General features: G+C 32.9%; 1 long non-coding RNA gene across 1 annotated transcript; it reads right to left on the reverse strand.

Moving 5' to 3' along the window:
• Positions 1 to 4,750: 4,750 nt before the first annotated feature.
• On the reverse strand, positions 4,751 to 9,357 carry LOC138893418 (uncharacterized). The gene is made up of 2 exons (XR_011408881.1): positions 7,101 to 9,357; positions 4,751 to 5,068 (listed from the first exon to the last, which is right to left on the reverse strand). It is a non-coding gene; the product is annotated as an uncharacterized lncRNA (long non-coding RNA).
• Positions 9,358 to 9,563: the final 206 nt, after the last annotated feature.

The raw sequence follows: 9,563 nt of genomic DNA on the forward strand, positions 1-9,563 counted from the left end.
GATTATAACTACGGCTACACTTAACATATGCATGCATCCCGTTTAGGAAGATGTAATGAGATACTAAAGTAAGATAGAGGCAGATGAATCTTGAAGCACAATATATTCATTAATGGCCACAAAACAAGACATGGTTAAGAGAGACAGATGCACCATCTTTCTTTTACCGGAAATTTTCAAGCTATTTGAGTAGGCACGAAGCTTAAGAATAATTTTTTTTTGAAACTTGTAATGTTAAGCATGTCATAACATAGGTAGCTATAAGAATTTTGAAGCTTGTAGCTTTTAAATATGCCATAGCATCTATCTGATTATAAAAGCTTATCACTGACGGAGGTTTTCTTAACATTCCTAGTAAAGTTTGGACTATATCAAGAATAAAATAAAAAGTTTAAGTTACATTATTGTCAAATTTAATTTTTTTTTAAACAATATTTAAAAAAAAATAAGTTCACATAAATCAAAACTAATCGAAACTAATATATGATATTCATCCTCAAATAAGATCATTCATAAGTAGGCGGATGTATGTTATCTAGACACAATTACGAATGAAGGTTAGTGATAATGTTAGCCGATGAGATGTCGTAATTCATGGTTACAGCTTTCAACTACAGATTGGCTAACCACATGACATGAACATGAAATTCTCCTCTTGTACTAGTTTGATTTGCCGTGTCGGCGCATCTTGTCTCAACTCGTGTCTTTTCAAATATATGGAGAACAATATATTTAGTAAATTTAAATTTTTTTTTACTAAATCTAGACAACGATATTCCCAAATCTAATACTACTATCAAAACAAGGAAATATTACTCCAAAAAAAAGGAATTTAAAGAACCTCGTGCTGTTAGAATTCAACAACAACAACATACTCAATATTATCCACACCTCGAGGTCTGAGGAGAGTAATGTGCACGCAGACCTTACCTCTACCTTGTGAGGATAGAGATGCTATTTTCAATAGACCCTCCTACTATTAGAATGTGATGAATAAATCCTAATCAATTGGCAGCACAAAACCATCCGACTGTCCATATAGCACAAAGGATCTGAATTTAGACAGGACACCACTAGATATGTGAATGGGGAAGTCATGCAGGGTTGACAGGAATACGACTTTTTTTTGGGGGGGTTTTTTGGGGGGGAGGGGGGATTGGGGTTAAGGGATGCGTGCATAAATTAATTAAACTGTTTGAATAGGTACAACAGAGGGAATGCTAGAATCCCCCATCAAATCCGGGTGTATTTAGGCCGTTAATATTACAATTCAAAACATGTCTAGTAAATGTAGTTCCTACTATGTTTGCCCAAAATGCTTGATTTGCAAACACCCGAGAAACTATAAACATGGTCAATGTTCTAAAAACCTCCGGCTTGGTTCCTTCTTTTGCCGAAAGATCAACTACCCTATTTTGCTCAATGTGGCTGTGCTGGATCGTTATCTTGCCCATTCTTTGAATCAACAACTTGCACTCAGAGATAATAGGTTCGTAAATGTCATTGCCCATTTTTAGCATTCTTATAACCTCAGTTGAGTCGGCTATTCTAGTGGAGTGAGATTCCTGTCCTCAGCAATTTCCAAACCCTGGAGAAGAGCTGCTAGTTCGACATTAGTTTTATAGGTGTGTGTTTATTATGTCACCACTGGAGTTCCCGAAGATATCACAAGTGCCTTCTTTCCCTGGGTTGCCTAGTGCTGCACCATCAATGTTAAACTTGTAGTGCCCCAACCTGGGGACAGTGGCGGAGCCGCTCATCGGCAAGGGGAGTCAATTGACACCCCTTTGTCCGAAATTATATCGCGTGGATATGTTAAATATTTTATTTTTATATATATATATTATGTGTTGACTCCCCTTAATTTTTTTCATATGCTTACTTATAGGGACGGAGGGAGTGTATAACTTACGGGTTCGGCCGAACCCAATAGCTTTAGTTCAAATCATGTATTTGTCTTAAGAAATTCATTAAACATGTATAAATTATTAATTTAGAACCAGTAACTAAAAAGAATTAAAATCCCGAACCCATAAAATTTTAAATCCTGACTCTGTTTCTGCTTACTTATTTATATTTTGACACCGGTTAGGAAAAATTCTGACTGCACTGCCTCGGGGTCTCATTTTCATTCATTATAGATAAAGTGACACAATATATTCAATCATAAGCTATGTTTGTTGGAGGTAACTACTTTAGGAATACTTCAAATTTAGTCTTCTTAATCTTGGAAAGACCATTTTGTCTAGTTGCTCCCAAAAGATTAGCTAATAGCCGATAGGAATTCTTTATTCTTTTTTTTTTTTTAATACACACATGCATTTTATTTACGTTTCTTCTTCCATTGACAAGTCACATGGTAATAAAAAATCATCCACTCAATGATGATGTGGGCTGAATTCAGGGATTTAATTTATATATACTAATAGTGTAATGAAATTTTTTCCTATCAGTGTATTTTTAAAAATTTTACACTGTTAGAGCACATGAAGCTAAACTATGCTCAGACTCACCATTGTGTAAAAACAAACATTTATCCAATTCTGGTCTTCTCATCTGCTGCCACATTTTCTCTTCTTCAATGCTGATGTATATTTCCCATCTCTTCTTTCTTCAGTGGTTTTATTCTTTGGCTTTAGTTTGATTTCATACTTTTGCAAGAACCCACAGAAAGTTCACTATTAAAAAAGAAAGGAAAAAAAAAAGAATACGTAGGGTGTATAGAAAACATTAGTTTACATATAGTGGGAAGTACTTCACAGTGAATACATATAGCAGGGTAAGCTGATCAAAGCTTTAATACCTCAATATCATCCCAGGGTGGAACCTGGCAAGTTTAATTATCAAAAAGACAAGCTCAAATTTGGGATTTTTAAAAAATGGCGTGAAGGTGGGACTTAATAATTAATGACGGGCGGATTTATAGTCCCAACCATGGGACACGTGAACCCATGGTCTCACTGTCAAATTAAGTATTTTATGTGGGTATTTTCTAGAATTAGTCTAATATTATCTGTTGGCACCCCTGCTCCAAAACAAATTGAATGATACACTTGGTTGAATATTAGATTATTTACCTTGAGGAAACAAGAATTTTTCCACTTAATACTTTTTTTTAGTGGTGCACCCATATTCAAGAAATCCTATATCGCCTATGATTAACGAACCCTAAAAACACTGAACACTGGATTTCTGGATCACAAACCAGATTCAGCAAGAGCTGAATTGTTTAATGATAATATGAAGTGAGGGTTCTTCATTTGTCAAAAATTGGATTATCAATTGAAATGCCCCATCCAAGTATTCTTTCAGAAATAATATTCACTTCATCATAAGTCCCTTACTCTATATAGCTCCAATAATGTACAGCTCCCCTATGTATATTATGTGGGTTTGTTGGAAAGATGAACAAGGGTACATAATCTCACATCTTTAGGGGTCGTTTGGTATAATGCTGAATAGGGTGTATTAGTAATGCTGGTATTAGTTATGTTTGCATTAGTTATGCTGGTATTAGTTATGCTGACATATTTCTTATCCATTGTTTGGTTTGATGTACTAAAGCATTGCACAATTTCTAAAAGAATTATTTGTTTACAAAAATACCCTCATAACCAGTCCACACCACATCTTTTTTAAAGAAACATATGTTGAGGAATGTTAGTGTATGAAAAGGGTATAAACAAATTATTTGATTTGTCTAGCTATATTGTAGTATAGAACTTAATATTTATTTATAAAATAGAAAATATGCTAAGTATTTATTTATTTACTAGGGATATAATTTTATTTCTCACTTTCTTGGATTATTTCAAAATTGCATTATATAATAGCATATTTTAATCAAGTATAAATTTTGAAGGACATTTTTGTCTTTAACTAAGTTAATGCATGCATTAAAACCCATTGCATTGTTAATACCATAGTTTCTTATGCATTAGTTATGCATAGGATAATACCAAATAAGGTGTATAACTAATGCTTGCATAACTAATGCATAAGTTCAAAAAGTTTACCAAACAAAGCATTATTAATACACAAAGTTAATGCATGCATTATTTTACCTAATGTATCCTACCAAACGACCCCTTAGTGTTGATTAGAATGATGAGAAATAAAACAACTAACCTATCTTTTATCCCAATAAAATGAAAAAAGAGACTTGGAGAGGTGTAGAGTGCACACAAACCTTACCCTATCTTGCACAGATAAAGAGATTGTTTCCAATAGACTCTCGGCTCAAGAAAATGAAAAGCAACAATAGTAACTAAAGTAAAACACAGGTTTAAGGATGGAATTTGTATATAAACTTTGCCCAAGAGTATAACTAGTTAAGCTTCACGGGACACCTTCGTGTGTGGTAAAGAACTAGAACCAGCTTCTATTTTGCCCAAGAATTAAACATTTATTATATAAGCTTTCTGTCAAACTAGCTTCTGTTTCAGCTCTAATTATATTAGTAAAAGAACTCCAACCAGCTTCTATTTTAGCTCCCAATTATATTAGTAAAGAACTCAAACCAGCTTCTGTGTTAGCTCCAATTATATGAGTGGTAAGGAAGTTCAAACAGTTAGCTTTTTCCCATCTATTTTGCTAAATAAACCACTCTATAAGTCACAGCTTTGTTTGAAATTTGTCACGTCCGAAACTACCCCCAGACGTGACTGGCACCCAGCTAACACCACCCGTCAAGCGAAGCATACTTTTATATCTTAGCCATTAATTTGTAGCATTTGATTAATTAAATGAGTATCCAAATAATCTGATAATTAATTATGAACAATTAATATCTCAAAATATTACACTGAAACTCTAGTCCAAATCGCACACTAAACCATGGAGCATCTAAGAGAATTACAAAAGATATCATATGAATAAATAATAAAGACTCTTTTGGCAGCCTCCACGAATAATGCGGCGGCTAACCTCAATAACTAAATTAACTCTAGCGAACTCGTTAGCTACTAGCTCTGTCTTCACCAATAGTATTTGCATAGACATGCAGGTAAGGAGTGAGTTATACGTAAATATAACCAGTAAGATCCTTAACCCGCCACTCTGAATACCTCTGGAACAAGTGTTAGAAAATACAAACACACAATGAGCATAGAAATCGTTCACCATATAATTACTCTATAAGGTCCAAACAATTATTCAACAACAATATATATATATATATATATATATATATATATATATATACACACACACTCTAAGGACTTGTCATTAACGGCAGTGCAGGAAATTAATCAAACACCCCAACGTGTCCACGACACCATACACAATATCCCAAATCTACTACGGCGGCATACACAATGTCCCAAATCTACCATGGCGGCATACACAATGCCCCAAATCTACCACGGCGGCATACACAATGCCCCAAATCTACCACGGCGCATACACAATGCCCCAAATATATTACGGCAGCGAAGAAATAATTTCTAACGCCCCAACGCCATAGCACGAGGCTACGCCACATCACACCATATCACAAATCACTTATTGAATAATTTTAGCTTTTTACAAAATAATATATATTTGCGGTTGGTCAACAACCACCGATTCTACCGAGCGCATGCTCGTGCCCAGTCAAACAGGTTCACATAAATTGGAACGGAGAAAGTATTAAATAATTGGTTCAAAAATCTGATGCAACTTTAATAATTGAGTTCTCATAAAAAGTTTCAAATCCTATATATTATTTAATTCTACTAAATATTGCATAGTCACTGATTTCTATTGTTTCATTACTAGTTGACAAAAATTCAATTGAAAAGACATAACCAAAATTTAGTAGTACCTGAACTTAACACCAAAGTGTAGCTAAAGTGATTCCTTTTCGTTGCTTCTTGGACAACGATGTTTTGCTCCAGAATAAGTGTTAAAACTTAATGTTAGTGGAATCAACCCAATTGGCTTCTCTGCCTGCTAGCTATTCACGTTGCCGTCAAGTTTATATCCCAAAGCCTCCTTTTTGTTTATAAATTGTTTATAAATAAAACCTAACAAGGTGGGGATAGACCCACCAGCTTCTTCTCCTTTTTTTTTTTTAAATCAATTGAGTTAACTAATTTACTACCGATCATATATGTATATATTATAAAAATTGGCCTACTAACAAATTAACCAGTACACTATCTTATATGTTATAATAATTTTTCTTTTTTTACTAGCTTAGTATTTAACCCAATAACTACAAATAATGTTAATTCTATAATTTCACAATTAATAAGTATATAAAAATTATTTTAGGTTATTACAACATTACTATCTCAATAGACAGAAAGGGAAATTTTGTCATGGTTTTTAACTTCTGGATGCGAAATATGTTGAGGTCTTCTGCTCTTTAACCTTATTAATTTCTTCAGTTTATTTTTCTTTAGGAATAATTTTTGTTTAGATAACACACAAGTAACTTGCTGTAAAATATGAAGAAAATAGTTTACATGTGATGATAATTACGCATAAAATTATCATGCGTACCTTCCTTATTTTAGTTCTACTGTATTTACTAATTGTCCAGAGATTAAGCCTTCTTGTTTTCCATTTTAATTTTGTTACTTTCATGTTTTTCTAGAGACTATATATTTAACATATCCTCTGATTGATCGGCTTTTCATTTGTCTCACCAGATTTTAATTAGTTTGGTTAAACCTTAAAAGTGTGGAGGCCTATAACAAACATGTGAATACATTAAATCCTTAACATCACATGATGTTTTAGCCTTACAAAGTCCATTATCATATGCCATAGGACCAGTAGTGCCTATTACTTTAGGAAGCATATCTATCAAAGACATAAAAGAGTAGTACTTTCAGCTAAAATTAGAGTCCGTAGTTAGGGGATAGTTAGTCTATTTCTAATTAAACTCTAAATGCAAATAAGTAAAAAGCTTAATTTTAATAGACAATCTTTTGTTAAGTCTATTTGATGAACTTCATGGCTTATCATCCCCCCTCCCCCTCAACCCTCCCCCCCCCCACACACACATATATATATATATATATATATATATATATATATATATATATATATATATTAGATTTTGATTATAACTTGAATTATTACAAAATTGAGAGAAAGAGTAGAGGGTTTACATGTAAAGGTAGCTTAATTAACATCTCATTCCTCAGAAATGTCCTTTGAGTGCTTGTCAAAGCGAGGAGCTTTGGATCTAGCAATAGCTGCAAAAGCATAGGTGAACTCACAAGATAGAGTAAGTATAGAACTCAAGAATTAATCAAACAGTTAGAAAGTCAATAATCTGGTGAAACATAAAGAGAAAAATATATAAACAATCGAATTATGGTAAATCATGAGAAATAAATAACTTTCACTTTCAGATTTTGCTTCTAACAAGTTTGCAAAGCAAGAGACAGCCGCAAAAGGAATCTCCAATTATGTAAATTAATCATCCAAATAGATTTCAAAATCTTTCATTTTATAGAATTTTTGCTTTCATCTTAGAGAAATCACCGGAAAATGAGAACCTATATACTAGCAGATAAAAGAAATATGTCATGGGATGAGAAACATCTAGAATTTGACTATATACATAAAATACATATATAATAACAACCCACTATAATTTCACAAGAGAAGTCTGAGGAGGGGCAGACTTTGCCTCTGCCGAGGGTAAGAGAAGCTGTTTCTTGAAGAACCAACATTAACTACATATACGAAATGTGAAATAAATTTCAAGAAAACAGACGAATGAAAAGAGGAAAATTAGATGAAGTTAAGAGAAGAGAGGGATAGTTGGCTGAAGGTGATGACAGAAGCATAGAGAGCACAAATGAATTGAGATGCTTTTGCTGCACAAATTTAATTAGCATATCATCATCAGTGCTCTCTATCTTCTGTCAACAATTATCACCCTTTTTTGCCCACTTCCTCTATACTCATTACCCTAAATTTACATTTTGCAGTACCATATAATTTTCTCAGGACAAAAAAAAGGGGGATTTTTTAGGGTTTTGTGGGTGGGTGGGTGGGTGGGGGGTGACGTTGAAGGAAGAAAAGGGTGCTAGGGCTATGTTAGAAATAGATATTTGGAGGAGTTAACCTATTGAAGAGTAGCAGTGTAGAAGGCTTCTTTTATAGGAAAATAGGAAGCGAGAGAAGATTGAGGGAAAGGTATTCTTGGTAAAAAGGGTTACCCCAGTACACCTGTCCCTACTATATGTGTACTCTCTACTTTAATTTGTTATAACAGTTTTTCACGAGTTGAGTTTAGGTAAAAGGACAGCCAAAGATACACTGTAACTCTTAATAGTTGAGTTTAGCTCATTTGGTACGACAGATAAAAAATTAATTACATGAAATAAAATCACAGTATAACTAATCTCACAATTAGTTATTTCGAGATTGTCTTATCCTTTACATATTTATCATGCACGATTGATATTTACTTATTAACCGTGGTGTTTGAATCAGCTTGACAATAGTCAGATTGACAATGATCTTCTATAAGTTTCATTAATCGTTAGGCCATATTCTTAAAAGCAAAAAATGGGAAAAATATCTCTTTACTAAATAGAGAAACAAAGAGGGTTCCCCTGCTTTTCAACCATAAGATAAAATCAACTAATTGTCTTCTATGGATACTCTTTACTTTCATGTTACGAGATATAGTATTTGATATTTGGATATGCACTAAAAATGTAAATATTTTTTACCATTTTTAGAAGATCATTTCCTTTTTTTTCTAAAAGATTATCATTTAATGTTTTTATAAATAATTACCCACAATTATCTTTTCATGAAATCTTTTTTGTATGTATATGGAACTAATGCTTATATAGAACTTATAATCGTAAAATCAATTATATTTAAAGTTTTTTAACCAATCAAGAGTGGAGTTAGAAAAGATGTACGGCGCAGTAATTTATTGACTACTACAGTAAATGGGAGTTAACTTTTAAACTGACATGAATGGAGGATATGATTTTTCCAATCATTCAAGATCTTGGTGGTTATAAGTATCTTCTGCGCGTGATTTTAATTGGTAACTACTATCTGGCCTGGATCCTACAAGTTGAACCATTCATCTGCAGATCATTTCTCCTTCTAAAAAGATCCTACTGCAGCTTTATTTGATTTGTACTCTTGACCATCAGCTCGTGGGCAAAATTCTCCATATCTTTCAAGATTTATCACACTTCTCTTCTTTTTTTTTTATTAATCGTTTTTCCTTTTTTCCTTTATAGGTAAAGTTCACAACAATAATGTTATTCTTCCTACCTTGATAGCACTTGTTTTATGAGTTCTAAATTATTCGATAATAAAATAGTATTTGGTTTTGAAATTACTAATATAGAGTCTCGACTAATGCTACTGGGATTGACTAGTCGAACCCGTAACTAATGAACCTTCTAGCTCAATCCCTGACATGATATATAATCTAAAAATTATTAGAATAATAACCTACTATAACTAGTAAAATTGGAATGATATTATACAAAAAATTTAATATTGTATGTGTATATATATAACTTAAATCCTTTAAAAATAAGGAGTGCTAACATTACGAAGGACATGACACTCTATTGAGCTATATT

This window comes from Nicotiana tomentosiformis, chromosome 6 (genome assembly GCF_000390325.3).
Source record: "Nicotiana tomentosiformis chromosome 6, ASM39032v3, whole genome shotgun sequence".
Classification (NCBI taxonomy): Eukaryota; Viridiplantae; Streptophyta; class Magnoliopsida; order Solanales; family Solanaceae; genus Nicotiana; species Nicotiana tomentosiformis.